Source organism: Zeus faber (assembly GCF_960531495.2).
Source record: "Zeus faber genome assembly, chromosome: 3".
Lineage (NCBI taxonomy): Eukaryota > Metazoa > Chordata > Actinopteri > Zeiformes > Zeidae > Zeus > Zeus faber.
In genome coordinates, this window is record NC_137190.1 from 33,221,670 (window position 1) to 33,243,246 (window position 21,577).

The window sequence follows — 21,577 nt, forward strand, 5'->3', positions numbered from 1 at the left end:
ACTCAATGAAATAATACATTCAAGCTCAAGGCTGCTCACGTTGTGCGGGGTGTGTGTGTGTATCTTGGTTTTTTCACTGCTGCGTCATCTTCAGCGATGGAATTATGCAGAAATACCGGCGCCAGACATTCAAGTCAAATTATGAAACGCAGACGTTCTCCTAATTCTGAACACAGTCGTAGCAGTTTTCCATAACTGTTTGGAATCCCTGCACTTATCCTGCATCAGGCAAGGAAATTCCCAATTACACAGCATCGGTCACAAACCCAACTTTGTACTTAAACTCACAAACACCCCACTCCAGTAGGATTTTCAACCACTGTGTTGCACGTGGCACACTAGTGATGAAAGATTGGACTCTATTCTTTGGTTCGCTTCTCGGTCAATCGCTTCTCACTCAGTAAAAAAAGAGTCGTTCGATTTTCCGACTCTTCGTTCATTTGATTCAGCCGGTGTAACTCACAGGGCGCGAAGGAGGACTTATGCTGAGCAATCACAACAGTCAGAAGAGTCGGTTCGGTGGAACACAAAGAGTAAATCAATCACATTCAATACGTTTATTTTATTTTGCCATGGACTTGAATTTAGTCCTCAGTAACTACGATCAGTTTGTGAATTGAAATTTCACTCCCTCGCCCACTCTTTGGGCGAGCGACTCCCAACTCCTGAGTCATTTAAAAGAGTTCACCAGTCTTGCAGCACGAGACCATAATAACAGTATGTACAGTCCTCCACGTTAGTGACGTTTTTAGTGGTCAACAGGACGGGAGTGTGGCAGTGATATAGACAATGCATCTGAAAACATAAACCGACGGCGGTTTGGAATGGATCTGTTTCACAGGTGGAGTGTGAAATGGATGTGAAACAGATACCGCATCGTTGTCTGCTTCCACACTACCTGGTAGCGGCCTTGTCACACTCCCTCACCTCCCGCTTTCCCGCTGTAATCACTCAGGGACTGGGGGGGGGGGTTGATGGTGCTAGATTGGGTGAAGGCCTGTGAGTATAAAGATGGAGGAGAGAGCGGGTGGGGGGTAGGGTTATTGAGGGGAAAGAGAGAGAAAGAGAGGGAGAGAGAGAGGGTGGGGGAGGATTAATGACTACACTAAAAAGTGACCAGCCGTGTGGGCTTCCCACAGTCATAAGTATGGGCTTGGGTGGCACGGTGCTCCATAAAGCTCCAACTTCTGAGACCCCCCCTCCTGAAAAATTGTCACTGCTCCGTTGAAATAATTTCCCGGGTTGAGTTTAATTCAGTTTCTCATTTTGGGCGAGTTTTTTGTTTTAACCTCTGCTACTTTTTCAACAAAGCTCCATTACCAAGGTATAGACCCCCCCCCCCCGCCGAGGCTCCACTGAGGCATTCTCTCGGTGCCGGCCAGGACACGTCTCTGGCCGCCTCGGGGGGGACTTGGCGGTGGACTCTCTATCTCCCTTTTATCTCCAACTTCATTAGAAGCGCTTATAAAAAGTGAGAGACGTTTGTCTCGCCCCTTCCAGCTCAGGTTCACCGGCTTCCAGCAGACATATTAATAGGCTATTAACACTCGGCCGCTGAATCAGCCAGCGTTTAAAAAAGAAGTAAACTGTCATTTGCTTAGAATAAGTGTGAAGGGCGGAGGTCCCTTAAGGAAGATTTCTCAGCACCAGCAGAGGAGGAGGAGAGAGCATCTGGATAAGAATTAAATTCAACTCAGCTTCGTATTTAGCGGTCGTTTTGCCCCACTGTTTTCCCACCACTAGGGGGAGTTGGAGCCTTCTGCACATCGTGGAAAGCTTTCTCTTAATTTTTTTCTTTGGTTAACACTAGTGCAGCCCACTCAAATCATGGCTGTTTCGGCAAGTGACGTGAAGTGCTGCAGGGCCAGTGCAGACAGACAGACAGATAGACAGACAGACAGATTCCATTCTTTATGGTTAGAAGATTAGATTTGATTTACGTAATTTCAACTCTTACAGCAAACATAGACGTACTTAATGAGTTAGAAATATAGCAGTGATGAGCTCGAACCCCCCCCCATTGGATAGCAGAGTAGAGCCCAACAGGTGGCGGCAGGGGAGGTGGAGGGAGCGCAGAAAGCAAGCAGGGAGCAAAGCAGGTAGGGCAGGAGGGATTTTCCACTTAAACAGCCCATCCCGTAAAGGCGTGGAAGCATGTGATGCTATCAATTTGTCTGATAGAACAATGCATATTTGTCATCAATCTGCTGTTTACATACATACGCTGCATTATCTGTAATGTATTGTTGTTTAACGTTATGTCTGCCAAATGATAAAATACAAATGCAGTGAAGGAATTAATCTCTTTTATGGCGTCAATCTTTTGATGCCATAAAAACATATCTGCCGTATATATCTATACGCGTGGGTCCTGCGGGGCTTGCTGTTGGCCCTCAAACCCAGATGACATGGCACAGAGTCAACACAGGCTTAGCAGAGGTAATAAATAATCACCAGCCTAGAGGTCATAACCCAATATGCACGATGAGAGAGAGAGAGAGAGATGACAGAGCAAGATGGCTGATGTACAGGTGGTTACTGAGTCCCTCCAGGCACAAAACTGTGTGTGTGTGTGTGTGTGTGTGTGTGTGTGTGTGTGTGTGTGTGTGTGTGTGTGTGTGTGTGTGTGTGTGTGGAAAACAGACGGAGAGAGAGAGAGAGAGAGAGAGAGAGAGTAAGAAAGAAAGAGAGAGAGAATGTGCAAGTGTGTTTGTGTCGGTTTGTGGTGGAAGAACTCAGACCTTTCATTTCAATAAGTTACAAGTACCCTGACACAAAATTGGAAAAGTGACCAAACTGACTTGTCATATCCAGTGCCCTGATATAACAGAGCCCATAATATGACATAAAGTACTCTATTAACTTTATTAATCCCCGCAGGGAAAAATCTAATCTATGTCTTAATATAAGTCAAAATCGTAATCTAAGTCTAATGTAAAGTAACAATGCCTTAGAAATGTGTTGAAAAGTCAGTTGAGGAAAAGTCGAAAGTCTCCAAATTTGAATATCTGAATCAGAATCAGTTTAATTCACCAGGTACATTTACATATACAAGGAATTTGTTCTGCTGAAGTCTGGTGGGTTTCGCTACAGACCGTTCGATTTAAAAACAAATTTGACTTAACAGTCCGAAGAAATGGAGGTTAAAAATAATAAAATAGAATAAAAAAAGTGAAGTCAAAAAAAGAAATACAATATTTAACTCAAATTAAAATTAATTTGTCAAAGAAAATTATTCTATGCACACAATAAATTATTGTTATGGGTATATATGATATAAATTGTAAATATGAATTATAACTTTTCTAACTAGCTTATTATAAAAGAATAAAAAATAAAATGTAATTTAAAGTATTAGCTTATATATTTAAGTATTGATACTTGAAAAATGTACTTAAATACAGTAACAGTGTACTTGTACTCTGATGCTTTCCAAGGGTGTGTGTGTGTGTGTGTACATCAGGCCTTTATCTTGAAAGGGACGGCGGTCAGAAGCAGAAAGGAGATGTGTGCGAGTGGAGAGGAGCTTGAGATTTAAGAGGGGATTATTTCAGGAACGTCTGCATCTGGCTGCACGGTAAACAATGAGGGGAAAAAAGGGCAATCAGATAAGATCAGAGCAGAGGAAGGCACAGAGCTTTCATCTCGCGGGGCCCCGTGGTGGGAGCTGAGCCCCACGGTGGATCTGGTGTACGAACACACACACACACACACACACACACACACACACACACACACACGCGCGCGCACACACGCACGTAGATGGATAGGTCACCTCTTTATTTGTCTCGTTGTCGCTCTCTCCTCTTTCCTTTCATAGACGGATGGAGTTATTCAGCATACGTTGGAAACACAAGATCAAAAGAAGCCTCTGAATTTGAAAGCTTAAAGTTTCTGTATCGTTTTCGCCCACTGGGGGCGCACTCGTCCACCCTAACCTGATCGGAGTCGAGAGCTCTCCGTGGTCTTGTGCGAAGATGGCCTCTTTCGCGGCAAAGAACAGGCCATCTTTGTTCCAGACACTGAAGGCCTCCCACTTTGTGTAGGACGTTTTGACACAGGAAGTGGTTTGTGTTGAGAGAGATAGATGGAGCCAAAAGATAGACGAGCCTTTGTTAATACAGATAAAATAAGTAGTAGAAAAACCTACTCACAATACCTTTGCTTCCTAAATCTGTTTGTTCAGTTTGTTCCATGGATACTGATCATAAAAAAGGTTTTTAATGCTCTGTCATTGCAGAGTGTTACAGAATAGAATTGTTGCTTGAAACCATAAGAAACTAAAAGGTCTTTAAGCCGAAAATAGATATCTGCCTTATTTGGATGGAGGCACTTCCTGTTTGCCACATTCCCACATTCTGTTTTCATCTGTCATGGATACACAAGCACGCACGCATGCACATACACACATACGCACGCATGCACACACACACTCACACACATACTCACACATCTCACACAAAACCACACACACACACACACACACACACACACACACACACACACACACACACACACACACACACACACACACACATAAACACATACTCACACAAAACCACACAAACAAACATGCACATTCACACTCTCTCTCTCTCTCTCTCTCTCTCGCTCCCTCTCTCTGTCTTTCACACACACACACACACACACACACACACACACACACACACACACACACACACACACACACACACACACACACACACACACACACACACACACACACCCACACACACAAAAGGAAAAGTTGGGAGGCTACCAACATGCACACACATTTACAGACCAAGGCTCATCAACAATCTCTCTCCCACTCTCTGTCTGTCTGTCTGTCTGTCTGTCTGTCTGTCTGTCTGTCTCTCTCCCTCTCCCTCCCTCTCTCTCTCTCTCTCTCTCTCTCTCTCTCTCTCTCTCTCTCTCTCTCTCTCTCTCGCTATTCTGTCTCAACAGACCTGAGCCAACCCTTGTTCCCCTTCTAAACCTCCGCCCCTCCATCTGTTTGTGTTATTAATAAAATAAAAAAAACATGCTTGCATATTTGGGGCTGGGGTTGTGAAGTGGTGCTGCGTGGCCACCCACCTTCCATTTTTTTAAATTTAGATGACCTTTATTATTCTATTTTATTCTATTAGGAAATGTATATCCACTTATTTGTTCTGTTCTAGTTTCCTTGTACAGCAAAATGTCTCAATAGCATATACTGTAGTAGCCCTAAGTATTAAGGTTGTGTGGTTCTCAGCATGGGGTCCGGGATCCCAGAAAACTGACTGACAGTAGAGTTAAACTTCACCAAACTTCATTTAATTTACAAGACATCCTCTCAGAATGGTGTCCCCTAGACAAAATCTGATGAAATTGGGGTGCTCCATGTGGAAAATGTGGAGAATCACAGCTGTAGAACCCCCCCCCGTAACTCCATAGGCCCTTTATCTGGGGTCGTACTGTAGTTCTGTACCTCAGTCTCTCCAACAGGGGGCACTCGGAACATTGTCTTGAGCACAAGCTCGAGGCAAGCAACATTTATATCGCTCCACCTCTAGCCACTAACAAGTTAGAGCTGTGCATGTATATGCATTTGAAGGAAGAGGAGGCTGTGATCCATTCTGTCGCAACCCCCGCCCCCATCTCAAGACATAGGATGGATTATCAAACTAACCAGTCTTTTATGTTGATCGTCTCCAAAGGACAAACTGTTGCTAATATGAAAGGAAAGGAACATCCCTTTAAACATGCCCTGTCAAATATATTATGTATTAGTGTCCTCGCAGTAACCCTCAACAAATGGGGGTAGGGGGGATCCCTACTCCATAAAAAAAACTTTAATTTAAATGGACCTGATATCAAATCTTAATAAGTACTTCAAAAGGCCACCCACAATTCAAGGATTTACACAGAAAAAAAAAAAAAAAATTGTAAGAACCCAGCCAAGGTCTTATACGCCTTCTTTGCCTATGAACCAAATGAAAATTTAAGCCCCTGGTTCAAAATTCCAGACTCAGAAATATCCCGCTGGTCTCCCTCTTGCAGGGACTCACCGGTGGCAACGCGGCAACCTATCTTTTACTCAATTCAAATGCTCCAGAAACGGAGACAACCGAGACGAAATTTTTTTTTAAATAAAGTGGAACTTAAATGCTCAAATATTGTTTACCCTTCCACGTGATGAATGTGAAGGTGGGGTGGGGGGGTGTTTAGAGTTATCCATTTTTAGGGGAGTTTAGAGGACTAAAAGGGGAAGGGGTTCTTAAAAGATAGAGCTCTGCTATATTGGGACGGCTGGCGGTCGCAGATAACGGTTAAACCGGGTGGCGGGGGGCGGCAAGAGGCTCGAGTTCCACTCCAACGTGACCTTACGTCGGAACCGGGGTTAGAGACCGGGGCGGGATGCCGGGCCTGAATATTAACACATTACGAGCGTTCTAACCCGTTACCGCAATCAAATTCTACCCGTACATAAAGAGAAGGGCGACACCAAAAAAAACATCAAGGCGGCAGGGATGTACACCCTAAGAATGGACAATATCATTAATGTAATTTAGCCAAAGGAACATTATGAGTGATTCCGTATCATTTGCTGGTTAAATTCCTCTTCCAACAACAGAGCGAAAGGTCATTTCAATCCCAATCGCCGTCCCCCTGTAAACACTGAGCTACTTGTACATTTTGTACATACTGGCTCCCGAAGCGCCACTGTGCTGACAACGAAAAAACAAATTTTTGTGGACAAATCCAAACTTGTTTCCTCACTGTAAAGTCTCGAACACACTCCATAGTGAGTGTACTGAAGATGGCAACCAGGGACATTTCGTCAGGTTCTTTCTTCGGCCGACGCTCAGTGTGAGGAGACTTTGTGCTGGGATGGAGTTTGAGGTGTTATCCTGCGATATAGTCTTTGTGTTTTATCTTCATTTATATGGGTTATTGTAGCTCGTCGTCTTTTTACTGGCTTTTATCTGGTTGCTCAACAAACCTAACAAGGACAATAATGATTGATATAGCAGTACTATCTCGCTTCGTGTAGCATTTGCTTGTTCACAAAAGCGTAGTGTTGAGTTTGTCAGACAAAAACCCCTAAATGCTACGGAAGAGAGATGACCAAAGTTGTCTTTGAGCTTTCAGCTTCCTCATGGATACTCAAACTACATTAGCACTCACTTCTTTGCCAGCTTTGCCCTTTCTACGGTGTTATGATCCTATATATGTATTTGAGGACACTTTCTGTTTTGTTGCGATGTTGACGCGCGCCCTAGAGCAGCATCCATTTTGAAGTACAGTACAAACCGCAATTTCTTCAGAAGTTGATATCAACATTTTTGTACATCCAAAATGCCTTTCTCTGTCCCAATGCCAAGACATTTACTTGTATCGTGCTTCAGCCTTGGTACAAGTTTACCCCAAAACCCTCAACAATATGTCCCTTTTACCTGGTATACACCAAAGGACTTTAGCTCAGAGTTTCGAGTCCCAGACACATTTTCAAGATAATAAGAGGATCCTGAGGAAATCCCTAGTTTTAAGGTTTGTTAACAGTCTGTCATTTCATTTGAGATAGTCTGAGACCCTCGTAAGAATATCAAGCTGGTTTGATATTATCCTAGAGTCTTAAGTCTCGGCTCCCACTGTCTGTGGGGAATAAATTTGAATCCCAAGATGCATGATCCCCTGTGATCACCTGTCTTTGCTTGCTCAATCCTATAGTGTGAACACGACCGGGATGGAAAAAAAGACTCGATATGTGATGCGGTCTGTCGGCATTTCTCCCGACAGGTATGGGTTTGGGGAGGGAGACGGAGTCTTTCAGGCAGTGGGGCACCGACATGGCGGGAGTTTTTATTAATAATTCGAACAGAAAGGCTGGCTGGCCAAAACAAGAACATAAAATGATTATCAGTCCAGGTTTCTATTCGTCAGTGTCCTGTACCATGCGATTCCCACTGCAAGACAAAACAACGCGTAAGAAAGGTCTCCCGGCCGGGTCCGACCAGTCAGCGCTTAAGAGGCTGATTAGGAGGACCTGGTACAGCCGCGTCACGGCGGAAAGAAGCCAGTGCCGTCACCTTGCAGCCCGTGGCTTAACCGCACCCCCTCATCCGCCCCACCTTCTTTTGAAAGGCTCTTGGTGTATGCCTGCCAAAACACAGTTGCTCCACTGCCACTGGTAGGAGTGACCTGTCAATTATTTTACAAATCAACTAAATACGTGCCGGTCTTTATAGCACCGCCGCGGCTGTTTCCTTGATTTTCTACTCCTCCCCACCAAAATAAGATTAGGGTTACAGATCTCATGAACTATTCATCGGCGGTGAAATTTCTTGCCACTTTACTCACTTTTAGTCGGGAGGATATTCCAACTCCACAGGTAGCTCGCGTGAGGAATATAAAAAATAAAAAATATCTTTAATAAAGGATTCTTGATCGTCTTCCATTATTAAGTAGCCAGCTTCTTTTAAATCCCTAGTCATATGTTAATAAATAGTATTCTGACTTTCGTTGGAAGGCCGCCCTCCGTCTTTCTCCAGGAGTCGGTACCCACGCGAGACTCTTCAGCGTCGCATTTATCACAGAACGCGTCCCTTTTAGCAACTGAACCCCAGGTAAAAGAAACGCCGTCGATTCCCTTTCATTAATCTTGAGGTCGCTCGCTCTCGTGAGAATTAATCCAAAACCTCTCTCTCTACATATGTCTGACACTGACTGTCGAGACGAGCAGATGTTTTGCTCTCTCATCATTGCGCGCCCCCCCCCCCCCTAATGTTGTTGTCCCACGGTTTCTATGGCAACAGTTGGCCTTATTAAAAAGAAGGGATGAAGAAGAAGAAAAAAAGAAAGAAGAGGTTTCACCTTCTCGGGAGTCTGCCCTTTACTTGACAGCCAAGATAAACGAGCAGGGGTCCTGGGAGGAAGGCAACACAAACATGTATCTCTGCTCAGCCGCCTGTGCTCATTGGCTCGCGCCGCTGGAACCCCTTATTTACCTTAATGCTGAAAGGGGAGGGGGTGGGTGAGGAGGAAGGTGTGTAAGGGGGGGGGGGGGGGGACTCACCATTACTCACCCCAACCTCCCCGTCTTACAACCTTGAACTGCGCCACCAATAAAAGAAAGAATGAAGAAAAACATTTTTTTTTTTTTGCTTTTCACACACACACACACACACACACACACACACACACACACACACACACACACACACACACACACACACACACACAACCACACACACACACACACACACACACACACACACACACACACACACACACACACACACACACACACACACACACACACACACACACACATATACACAACCCTGCCCTTGTAAAAAAACACCTGGGCCAGATGATGTCATATGTCACCTTCAACTAATGAAGGTGATGATGGCATGCATAAGCACCACGTACTTTCACCATCTGTTCCGTTCCGCCACGCCAGAGCTGCGCCCACACCCACACACACACACACACACACACACACACACACACACACACACACACACACACACACACACGCGCGCGTGCGCGCACACACACACACACACACACACACACACACACACACACACACTACTGGAGTGGGGGCGTATCTCTCGTATTTATGCCCGGACCAGGTCCTGTGTGAAAAGCATGGACCCGCCGGTCGCACCTCCCGAAAATAACTTTTGGGGAGTTTAATCACAAAACCGCCCAATACTCCCTGACAGAATCTCCACCAACTGACCTTATTTTACTGAAGGCATAAGTAGCTGAATGTGTTGGCATGTGTGGGATAGGGTGAGTTTATGAAGCTAAAATTGGGATATTCTGTGTTTCGCCAATGGATAAAAAAGGGTTAAGTTTAGGGTTAGGGTCAGTTTGTGCAGCTAAAGTAAGAAAATTCACCACGAGAAAAAAAAGGGTGTTGCAATGCACCCTCTTTAAAATTCAACGTACCCGTGCGGTGTGGGGGTGTGTGTTTAAGCAGTCACACCTGTCTTGGGTCCAGGTAATTGGGCCCAGGATCAGGGCTCATTAGAGCAATTAACGGGCAACAGATAAAACCCCCATCCCCGCACACACACACGGGAGGAGCCCTTGTCATGACATGCTTTCCATCTGTTCTGGGCTTGTTCCACCTTGCCCCACTCTCTACAATAAAACTGGTACTTTTCAACCCCATCGCTTGTGTCTCGGTGTCAGAGGGCCCTGAAAATGCCACTCGGGTGGTGTGTGGGCGGCGGATCTGCCACACCCCGAAACCTCTTGCCTGTCACTTTCCTCCTCCGTCACATCTCACGGTTTAGTGCAGCTCCGGTACAGCGTGTGCTAGGAGAGGAGCTAATACTGTATATACGGGCCCGCCGCTTGACAACAACGCGGTTTAGAAGAGGGGGGAAAGGAAAGAGCAGAGATACAGTCTGACACTGACACTGAGACTGTATGCAGCAATAGGCTAACTATAATAGAAGAAAGAAGAAGAAACAGTCTTTAATTGTCACACGACACTCCACAACACATGCTTGCACACACACACACATGCACATGCTTGATGGTGGCCGGTGAAATGGCTCCTCTGCTTTTGACCCATCCTGGCTTGTCCTTCCTCCGGGGGCACAGCCAGGAGCAGTGGGCAGCATACGTGGACGCGCCCGGGGACCAGGTGATAAGTGTCCATCGCTGGTCAGACGATGATGGGTTACGACGATAATAGGTTCCTTCCGCTATTTTATTTTGCATCGAAATCCCTTAACGTCTCTGGTTGCTTGCGTGTTGCCAGACTGAGATGCCTCCTATTGACTTGTCTGCTGTTTTTTTCTCTCCTCCTAACCCGTTTGATGCGATTTCATCTGTTTTTCTTGTTTTTGCGGGCCGACCGGCACGGATCAATATGACATAAGTCGATATAAACTTAATAGAAAGTCAATAAAACATAAGTTTGGCGGCATTTCAAAAATGCCCATTATTCATAGATGTTTTTAATGAACCTACCGAATACATTTATTTATAACCTTAGCTTACACAGAAAAAGTGGTGTTTTTTGCCCCCTGACACCCCGGGAAATCCAATCCGGTGTAAGAAGTTAAAGAACGATGATAATGTTAATAGTAATCAATCCAGAAACCAAATAAATGCCAACCCTGATTCCTGCATGTTTTTATTTCAGTTTTGATTGATACTTCTTAAAGCAACATAAAAAGTCATGATGACATTTTATCAGTAAAATAAAATTTGATAAAAAAAACAATTGAATCAATAATAAAACGACAATGATCATTAATGTTTTTAAAATAAAATAAAAAATGTAATTGCCGTTACTATTGATTCTTGCGTTAACATTAAAAATTAGGTTTCAAAATCGTGAAAAAAAGGGCAGTTCCCCCAGCTCTGAGATGCTAGGGCCGTGTCCGCTGAAGGCGAGGCAAGATCATTTATATAGCGCATTTCAACAACAAAGCAATTCAATGTGCTTGACATAAAACATCAAAAGCATTCTGACAAAGTGCAAAAGAAACACATTATAAAAGGACATAGAATCCTTGAAGTAAAATAAGTGGAGCAGAGAATCTCGCGCAACACCCTCTGCCTGTTTCTCCCGGTGGATCCGGGCTGTTGTTTATTTCACTGCTGATGCTCCGATGCGGACGTGGTGTCTATATAGTGTTAGGGGAGGGGCCACGCCAAGCGGTATGACCGCTCCACGTCATTGAGTCATGATTAAGGGCCGCTCAAAAAATCCGGAACACAAAAATGGAAAGAAACGGTTTAACGGTCTACATGCACGATTCAGCATTGGATCGTTCCACAGTCTTTTCACGTGTTTTCAGCAATAACCATCTAATATGTGCAATGTGGTTAGAAACAAATCACTGAATTCACTTAACAGGGACTTTAACAAACGCGAATAGATCGATGAAAAAAAGATGGATAGAAAATGACGATACAATGTTAAAGTTTGAAAATATCACGGTTAACTGTACACAATAGAATATGGAAATATACACTTACCCTAATGATAACAACAAGAATACAAATAAAATGAACCAAAAGATAGTGAACAGACAATGAACCAGAAAGATAAACCGAAAGATATGAAAGAAATGGTGACGTACAATAAACCGAATGATAAGCATTCAATCGAAAGAAATTGACAGAAAAAAAAAAAAAAAAGAAAAAAAAAGGAAAATCTATGCAAAAATTGTGCACTAAAACCTAGAAATATGACCATGCCTCAACATGAGCGCTGAACCATGAATTGTTTTAACAGTGATATTGTAAGTTCTATATTTGGACACCCGAAAAAATATATACATTTTTTAAAGCCCCCCAAAGAAGACTTTAAGACTCTCCTTGTAGCCCCCGCCTCCCCTCCCGGTTTGTCCTGATCGCAACATGGATTAGAAGGTTCCTCAATTAAGCAAGTGAAACGGAGAGAGACGCTGGCGTGAAAATTCACCGTTTTTTTTTTTGCAAGCGCTTAATTGCCTGTATTCCGCCCCAGAGGGCGTCCTCCCTTTTCTGCCCATTCTGTCATTATCCGGACTTTTGCGGTCCAATTCCAATTAAATGAAAGAAAGCTGTGGCTTTGGTATTGGCGGCGTCTATCCGTTCGCACGTGTCCGCGGCCAGGAATGCAGGTGTCCAGGAATGACCTCCTTCCTGATGGGAGGCCCTGGACTACAGAAGGGATTTATTTCCCTTATTTCTATTAAGATTCAGATAGGGGTGTGGTTATGTCATGGTCCACTTTCCACGTCTCATATTATTTGCAGGTAAAACGTCCTTTTGAGAGAAGTTGATGCTAGAACTCTCCACCTCGCCAAAACCCCAGAACCTGAACGACAACAGTTACGTCACACCTGCACAGACTTGTCCCAGGCAGAAGACCAGCAATATCTATCGCTAAATAAAAGAAAAATGAATTAATAAAAGTGCATTGCCATTACTTCCCAAAATTGCCCGGGCCCAACCCTTAGAAAATAATAATAATGCCACGTGAAAAGTGATCGAAGTGGTTGAAATATTGCTAGTTACAGAAATAGTTGCTATGACAGCAGACAGTGACAGTTCCACTGGCTGCAGCCGTGGCACAAAAGGCAAAGAAAGAAGGACATTCAAAAAGGGAACATAACAAGCTTTTTATTTTTTAAACACCGGTAGCTAGCCGCGCTGCATTCCACCAGTAGCAGCCGTTGAAAGAGCCTTTCCTAACGTCCTTCGGGCGATTTGTTTGGGGGGAACTGTGGTAATTTCCTCTTAAAAAAGAGAGTGTGGTTGGCAAACCGCCAACTCGCTCAAGTCTTTTCTTGTTCAGCAGGAGATAAACGTTGTTTTCCCTTCCAAAATCGAGCGACAGCATCGCTTCAGCAGAAGGGAGTCATCGAACAGCGCTGTTGTTCTGCACCACCCATGCCACAGCTTTTGGGGTCCCGCTGGATGTATTAACGTATGATTATTGTAGGATTAAAATAAGTAATTGCAATGGATCGCACGACATCATTGTGATTAATCGTGTCAATTTTGACACGTATCCAAATTTGACCCTCAAGAACGGCTTTTGATGGGTGGGCCTGCGAGGCCCCGGGGAAGGGGCTGCCTCTCTCCTGCAGCGTCGTGGTTCTCAACTTTTCAAAGTGCGCTCCACGCCCACGCTCCTCCAGTCACGCTCTGCTCCTTCAGCCACAACACCCACCGAGGCCAAAGGACAGAGGGAGCGGCTGGTCTTTGAACTGAATTAAGAACTGCTTTTTTCATTGTTCTTAACATTTTACCGATAAACTTTGAGGCTCTGGATGTATTACTTTTAAGGGCTGTCAAACGATTCTAATCATACATCTCCATTAACCGCATGTCAACATTGACAATGTTGACATGTATTCATGTCAACATTGTGACCCCAAGAACGTCTTCTGATTGGTCCGTCTGTTTAACAGAATACAAATGCAACGGCTGGTCTGTCACGTTTTTTTTTTATTGTTCTAAAACTTTTACAATTTATGATTTTAATGGAAATAGTTCATGGTAATTGAACTTTTCCGCCGTCAGACATCAGTTGGACAAAGCAGTCTATGACTCATGGCGGTATATAACTACTGATAAAAATAAAACAAGGTTAAACACAATACTCCATAATAATAATAATAATAATAATAATTGTAATAATAAGTATTATTATTAATAATAACAATAATAATAATTATTATTGTAATAATTATTTATAGTTATAAAAATAATAATGATAATAATTATAAATATAGCTGCAGGCAGCAAAACACGGAGTCCAGCTTATTCGTGTGAGGTACGTATTACAGTTATTTGACCTCACTGACCTTCAGAGGGACCTGAACATATAAACGTAAGGCATCTGTAACAATGACAAAAACAACGTCAGTAATTACTTTTCATAACAATAATAATATATTTATTTTATTTTAAAAATATATAAATACATCTATTTGTAATTATTACTTTACTGTACTTATTCTGTTGATAATGTACGATTTGAAATTTCAGTTTAATATCTTATTTGTCTATATTGTAAAGCAGACAACATTTATGTAATCATTTTGAATTATAATTATTATGGAATAATTTGTTAATATTATAAACACTTTCTGCCTTTTCGTTAAAGTTTGTGAGCTTTAGCTGTAGGAAAATACATGACTGTATACATGTATTACAAACAAAGCATTTTATTTTTATATTTTCAACTACTGTATATCTTATCATTCTTATCTTACCTTGAATGTATCTAAGTATCCACAGTGTCAGTGACGGGAGATGATGTTGTGATGTTTCAGTAAATTATGTTTCCATGAAATATGAAAAACGTGTATATATATATATATATATATATATATATATATATATATATATATTTCTATCAGTTATTACCATTTCACGGCTTCTAGTTTCAGATGCCCTGTCCAATGCCTTTTTAATGCCTCATTCACTCATTCTGTCATTCAGTCGCACATTTCAGTGCTTTCCAGTGAACGCCATGACGAACCCAGTTTATTGTATTATTCATTAATCCGGCAAAGTAATGTGGGCCACATTTATAATATTAATCGAACAGATCTACTTACATCTATCAGGTAAGAAAATATATAAATAAACAAATCGATAGTTCGGTAACGTTAACAATTACAGAATGACTCGGTCCACTCCGCACCCTGGACACGGTCCAACTGGACATTCTGAAACGGAAACTGTGCATCTATAGTAAATAATATGATGACGTCATGAAGTGTCTTACTCTAAATCTCATCTTTTCATTTCATTTCTTCTCATTTCCGAACGAGACGTGTGACGTGTCAGTTAAACAGACCAACTGAATATTTCTGGTCAAATTTGTTCAGATATTTCTGATCAAATTTGTTGGTTTTTTCACTAATATCTGCTCCGTATGTGGATTGATTTGGATGAAACTTCAACCACGAGGTCTTTGTGACAGCCGGGTTCAAACGAGACAAACTGACATTGTTTTTCCAGTTAATATTAGGCTTCAAATTCCGAGAATCTTTGGTTCTTTTTCCTCTTACAACAACAATAAAGGCTGCCGTACTGGCCTGTGGGCTGGACCCCTATTAAGAATAATAAATATAGCTGCAGGCAGCAATACAGGGGGTCCATTATCGACACCATTTACCAATCTTTTTGTAATTTTTTTTTTTTAGTTCTCATTGAAGCAGTAGTTTGTGCTGTCGCTCCTATTTACATCAGCATTACGTCTAAAATGAGAAAATCTTCAGAGTTTCCAATGAAGGCAGCATTGACTCACGTAATGATGCAGTGAGACCTGGAGACACGCTGAATTACTACTACAAGCCGATACACTTGTTGCGTGTTATTACTTTATCACAAAAATGATAACATGGATGTCTACTACCTGTAGTCCACAGAGTCCTGCCTCATTGTGTCTCTGTGGAAGGAAATCACTCTGTGAGGAAGTTCCCAACAACACGGTTCCATCCAAACAGATTAAACACTGCATGTCCCTCAGACGTTTCATCAACTTTTTAAACCTTTGGGACTAAAAAAACATGGACACGATTTGGACCCGTTGCTCTGGCACTGCAAGCGCACCCCATGCGTGAGGACACAAACGCGGAATGTGTTTTTGGCTGTTTTTGACTCCTACAGTTTGTGTCTTACGACTGGCTTGAATGCCACAGGAGGTACACGGCACTGAGTTCGATGGAACAGGCTGTTTATATTTGCAAAAAGGGCAAAAGAATAAGAATGGACGTTCGTAGCCACAACCTGCACATTTATATCAAATTGGATGATGATTTCACAAAAGGGTTAGGGATGGACCCCCAATAATAATAATAATAATAATAATAATAATAATAATAATAATAATAATAACAATAACGACAATAATAATCAAGGCTGTTTTAATAGCCTGTGTTGAGCGGGCTCTGCGCTTTTTCCATTTTTCTTAGGCTTGTGAATGTCAAGTTTTTGATTGACAGAGTCCTCATATCCGAGCACCTGGAGCTGAAAGTAAAGAAAGAACAAAAAAAAATCAACGCGGCAGCGGCGCTGATTGAAGATGAGCGTTGGATAACATCAGACGACCTTTGAGAGCGGGCCCAACCTATCAGTCTCCACGGGTCTACTCACCACACCGCATCGCTCTCGTCCTGACACTTTCTGCCTTCCTCCCGCTCACTCTCTCCTTCTCTCTCGTCTCTCCCTGCGAGTTGGCAGCCTGTATCTGATCCTGAGGTAATTTACTGGCGGCGATAAGAAAGTAGCGCAGTGGCTGAGTCTTTTGTTAATGGTAGTTTCTGACGGGGGGTGGGAAGCTCCGAGCCCTCGTCGGTGTTTGAAAAATTCCGTCTCCGGACAGGTTGGGAAAAACATGTGAGCGGGGGGTGAGGGGTGGCGGGGTTTATGTGTGTGTGTGTGTGTGTGTGTGTGTGTGTGTGTGTTTGTGTGTGATGTGGGAGCAGTCTATTTACTTGATTGTTCAAGGTATTGAGCGAGTGGCTCTGGAGCGCTTTGTATGTTTCGCTCTGGTCTCCCATTTCATCTCTTACTGTCTTTCGGCGTTTTTAGTTGTTGTTCCAGGGAGGAATTGTCTGCAATTTTTTCTGTATGTGTACTTTATGGCTTTGGCTTGGTGTGTAAAAAAAATAGCTGTCGCTTTGGTGTGTGATGGTGGCTGAAATACCACACCTTGCCGGGTGTGCCGTAAAAAGTAAAAAGAATTCTACTTAATAAATAATAATAATAATAATAATAATGAATAATGTCAATTAGATCTTGTCTTGCAAGATCAAAATTGCAAGGCTTTATCTATTAGTCTGAATCATCAGTTCCAGTCAGAATTTCCCCTCCAGCAGAACAAGTTTCACTCTGAGAGTGAGGACTATTAGTAGTGATGAAAGGTTCGAATCCCTTTTGTGATTCGGTTCTCGAAGTCACTCAGTAAAAATAGTTGTTTGATTCATACGACTCTTCGTTCGTATATTTCAGTTGGTGTAACGCACGGTGAACGAGTCAGATGAGTTGTGAATGGAATTCTCCCAAGAATCATTTAATTTAGTCCAAATTATTTACTTTTGGTGGAATGCTATTTTTGCCTCAGACATTAATTTAGTTCTCAGTAATTCTTTTCAGTTGGTGAGTCAAAGATTAACTTGCTCGCCCACTCTTTTGATGGAGTAACCCCAGTCAATCAAAACATTTGTTCCCCACGAACGAATCGTTTGCGAGTCTTGCATCACTATTTATTAGCAGGCCATAATTATAACCACAGTTCTACATGTTTTAGACATTTTTAGTGATTAAAAGGATGGTGTTGTGCCATTGCATTATTTAATCGTAAAAAGTGTGCCATGGCAGAAAAACATGTAATGGATGGTACTTTTCTTAATTTATTATAAAATAGAGATAGAAAAATAGAAATGGGAAAGAGAAACAATAACAAGTCATGACTGCAGTATAGTAGAAAGCGTTCCTACAAATGCGATATATCGCCCTCCCAGCAAATGCGTGCACATATTTTTAGGGATCCAGATTGTTTTTTTTCGTTTGTTTTTTTTGGGGTGGGTGGGGGTGGCGGGGGTGTCCAACGGAGCTGTCCCTCTGTCCCCCTCCCTCAGCCACACACTAAGGCGGAGCAGGCGCGACGGGGTCACCGCCTCGGGGGTGTCTTAGAGAAATGCCTCTCCGCCGGGACCCCGGGAAGAAATATGAAAGAGCCCCTAAATCAAGACACAGAGACCCATGAATCATGTCAGCGGAGGCGTCGAGCAAAAAGGATGGGGCCATCTGCGGCGGCATGCGAGTGGCTAACTGACTCACCGTGGTGTCGACACAAGCGATGGAAGTGTGGGGAGGGTTCAGGGAGTAGGGGTTCGAAGCATGGCGATGTCCCTGCGAGGCCGTGGAAAAAAAGGCTTCCATCAAAAATTTGTAAATGGGCAACCACGGTGGGCGGTAGATTCATCACCTTGACGTTTGGGATTGTTAGCTAAGCGGCATCGATGCAATTATCCTTTGAGGCGTTTTTTACACGGCTGTTAATTTGACACCTAGGATAGATGATGCATTTTTCAACCGGGGCTTTATTTAAACGTTGGTTCCCGTCATTTATGACTATTTATGTTTTAGTTGTGCAAAAAAGGGGTCAGTTCTAGGGCAAGGTAGATCAAGTACTCACTGTCAATAACCCGTCTATGGCATGTAAACTTGGGTTTTTACAGTGTTCAAATGCATTTAAACACATTATTATCTTAACCCGAATATTGAGCTTTATCTGAATATTCAGCACATGTAAACAGACTGATCGTCAGACAGTCTGTAAATGTTATACAAACAAATGGTTGAAAAACCTGCATTTTATCAGGTTTTTATTGACTGTTTTGCACTTCTGCTAATCGGCTAAATCTGTGTTAATGTAAGACACTAGAAACAGGAGGTTGCGCTGGCAATTGCACAAAGTAGTTTTAATGTTCAAATATGATGTTGCTGTTATTCAAAACATGTTCAATAATACTCTAAAACTAACTAACTAAAAACAAAAATAATATATTTCGGACCTTTTTTAAGGCTTAAAGAAGAGAAACGGCGAATCCATTAATGGTGAAATGTGATTATTATTGCATGAAATGTGTCTTGCGTCTTAATGAGATGAGAAAAGAACTTTATTAGAGAAATGAGTTTCCTGGGCAATAAAGTTGTTTTTCGGTCAGTGATCGGTATCAGTAACACCTCTCTATTCGTCTGAAAATACAAGGGTCAATTTATGGTAGATTTATGATCCCAGCGGCTTGTGTCTCTGAATGTCAAAACATGGCAACATCAAGAAACATGACATGTCTATCAATTTTTCAATGAATTGCGGCGCCTAACATCTTGGCTAATTAGACATGGGAGGTGGATTAATTCAACCCCACGAGTCGAATCAAGGACAAGGGGTTGTCATTCAGGTCGTGTTAATTATTCACACGATGAAAAAGTCATGAAATCCAGATAAATCAGCAGAGAATAGGTGAGGAACAACAGACATTTATTTGATCCTGATTTGTCGATAGGACTCCATTAGGTTGCGGCGCTTGAACAGAAATGAATAACATGAATAAAATTTGAATGGAGGAGGGATTTCGGAGGCCGCTGGAGGGATCTTCCCCCCATGGGTGGTGATGGGAGACTACGCTGTTGCTGACATCCTAGGGAGTCCGGTGAGGCTGCTATTGGGCGGAGATAGGGTGGGGGTGGGAGCGCTTGAGCGCCGCTTCTGAAATGACACAGAGAGAGAGAAGGGGCAACGCAGCTGTACAAATACTGGCCCAGGGATTTGCTCCCCCGGGGGTGTGGCCGGCTCTGATTGGTTGGCTGCACGCGGAAGCTGATGAATGGCACCTGTTGTCAAATAGGTAGCCCTCCTGACTGAACAAACACTAAATCGCTAATAAAATAACACGTTCTTTGTACATCTGAAAAAAACGAGGCTCCAGGAGAGAAGGGTTGAATCTTAATCTATTTGCCCGGAGGCAAGGACACATTTCAAGCAAGCGGCTACAGGACACACCATGTTTGCACATTTTCACGGTGAATCCTGGGTGTGGATTTCTTTTTTGGTGCCAAAAACATCATCAGTTGAATTGGAATATGTTCTGCAGATAAAAATGGCAAACAGCCCAGCAATGCTGATCCCTATACCTGAGCTATATTTATTTATTAAGTTCAAGTTCAAGTTCAAGAGATTATTTGTCACATACATATACAGTATATACGGTCATACATTTATGCAGTGAAATGTCGATATGTGTAATGTGTAATTGCCGGCTTAGACGAAAAACGTTGCCAAAACAAAATTAATTTTGTTACTATAATTACTATTAAATCCATGTTTTGATGTTGATAAAACGTGTGGATCAGATTTGTGCTCAGATCGATCGTGCAAAGGTCACGTTGGGAACACTGATGTGTTGGGTGGGTGCTGGGTGTGGTGAGGAATAAGAGTATACGCGATAGGCATCTTTTACAATCATCCCTCTGTTCAATGTCATTTTACGAGCTCCTTCTATGAATTTGTTGCCCATTCACTCTAAAAACGGCCAATCTTAAGCGGTGATTTGATGAATTTTAATAGATTTGATCCATTATCAGGCCGCGTTTTATAATGAGGATTGACGTGCCCGGAACACACAGTAGTTCTTATTTAGCTGTTTGTATGTATCTTGTACATTTGTGTGAAAAACAAATACTAAAATCGGGAAGGTGCGATTTCTTTTTTTTTTTTTTGGTCGCAAAATGTTATTTATAATTTTGATGCATTATTTTTATTATTCATTTATTTTTATTTATTTATTTATTTCCTTATATATTATTTTAATGTAATTTTAAAATGTTTAAGACTCCATATCCAGGGAAATTTGGTTCAGATGTACCATAAGAAAATAAATAGAACCCTCTAAAATATCGACAAACGCTTAAACATGGAAATTTGCCTCTTCCGTACAAAAAAATTGCCACGCTCAGTCTTGATAAACGAGGGCCATCGTTGCCGCCTTTCAGTCAAACGGGGGAAGTCACGAGTCACAGAATTTTATCTCTGGAGGGAGTGTGTTTAAGAGGTTTGCAGCTCTTTCCTCCCTGCGAGATAAAGTCTGGAAACACGGCCAGATAACGCTCGGTCGGGGGACGACGGAGGGGGAGGAGAAGCTGTGTGATCAGCCAACTGTAAAATTGACCGGGAATCAATATGACAGTCAATTCATGAGCGGGGGCGGTGGGTTCTGTCGTTGATACGAACATCAACGCGGAAAGAACGGATGAAAAATATAAAAAAAACAAATGTATTTTCTTAGTTCTTTACTCATATTGGGAACTTTAAGCTACAGGTGATGCATGGCTCATGAACGATTTGTTCATAGTGAACACATTTTTCAAATGACTCAGTCACAGTCACTTTGGCAAAACAGTCGTTCATTCACAACTCGAAAATTTGAAAAGACAACAAATCCTCTCCTAGCGAACAGAAGATAATGACCGAGGGTTGAATGTGACTTACACATAAGTCATTTTGACAGAATGAACTGATTCTTGTGAGAATTCCATTCACAAGGTAGAGCCGAACTGACTT

General features: G+C 42.4%; 1 protein-coding gene across 1 annotated transcript in view; it reads left to right on the top strand.

The window, feature by feature from the left end:
• Positions 1–21,577, top strand: part of gpc5a (glypican 5a) — a gene marked incomplete at its 3' end in the record, with an annotated part of 118,713 nt that overhangs the window by 45,096 nt on the left and 52,040 nt on the right. The window lies entirely within an intron of this gene.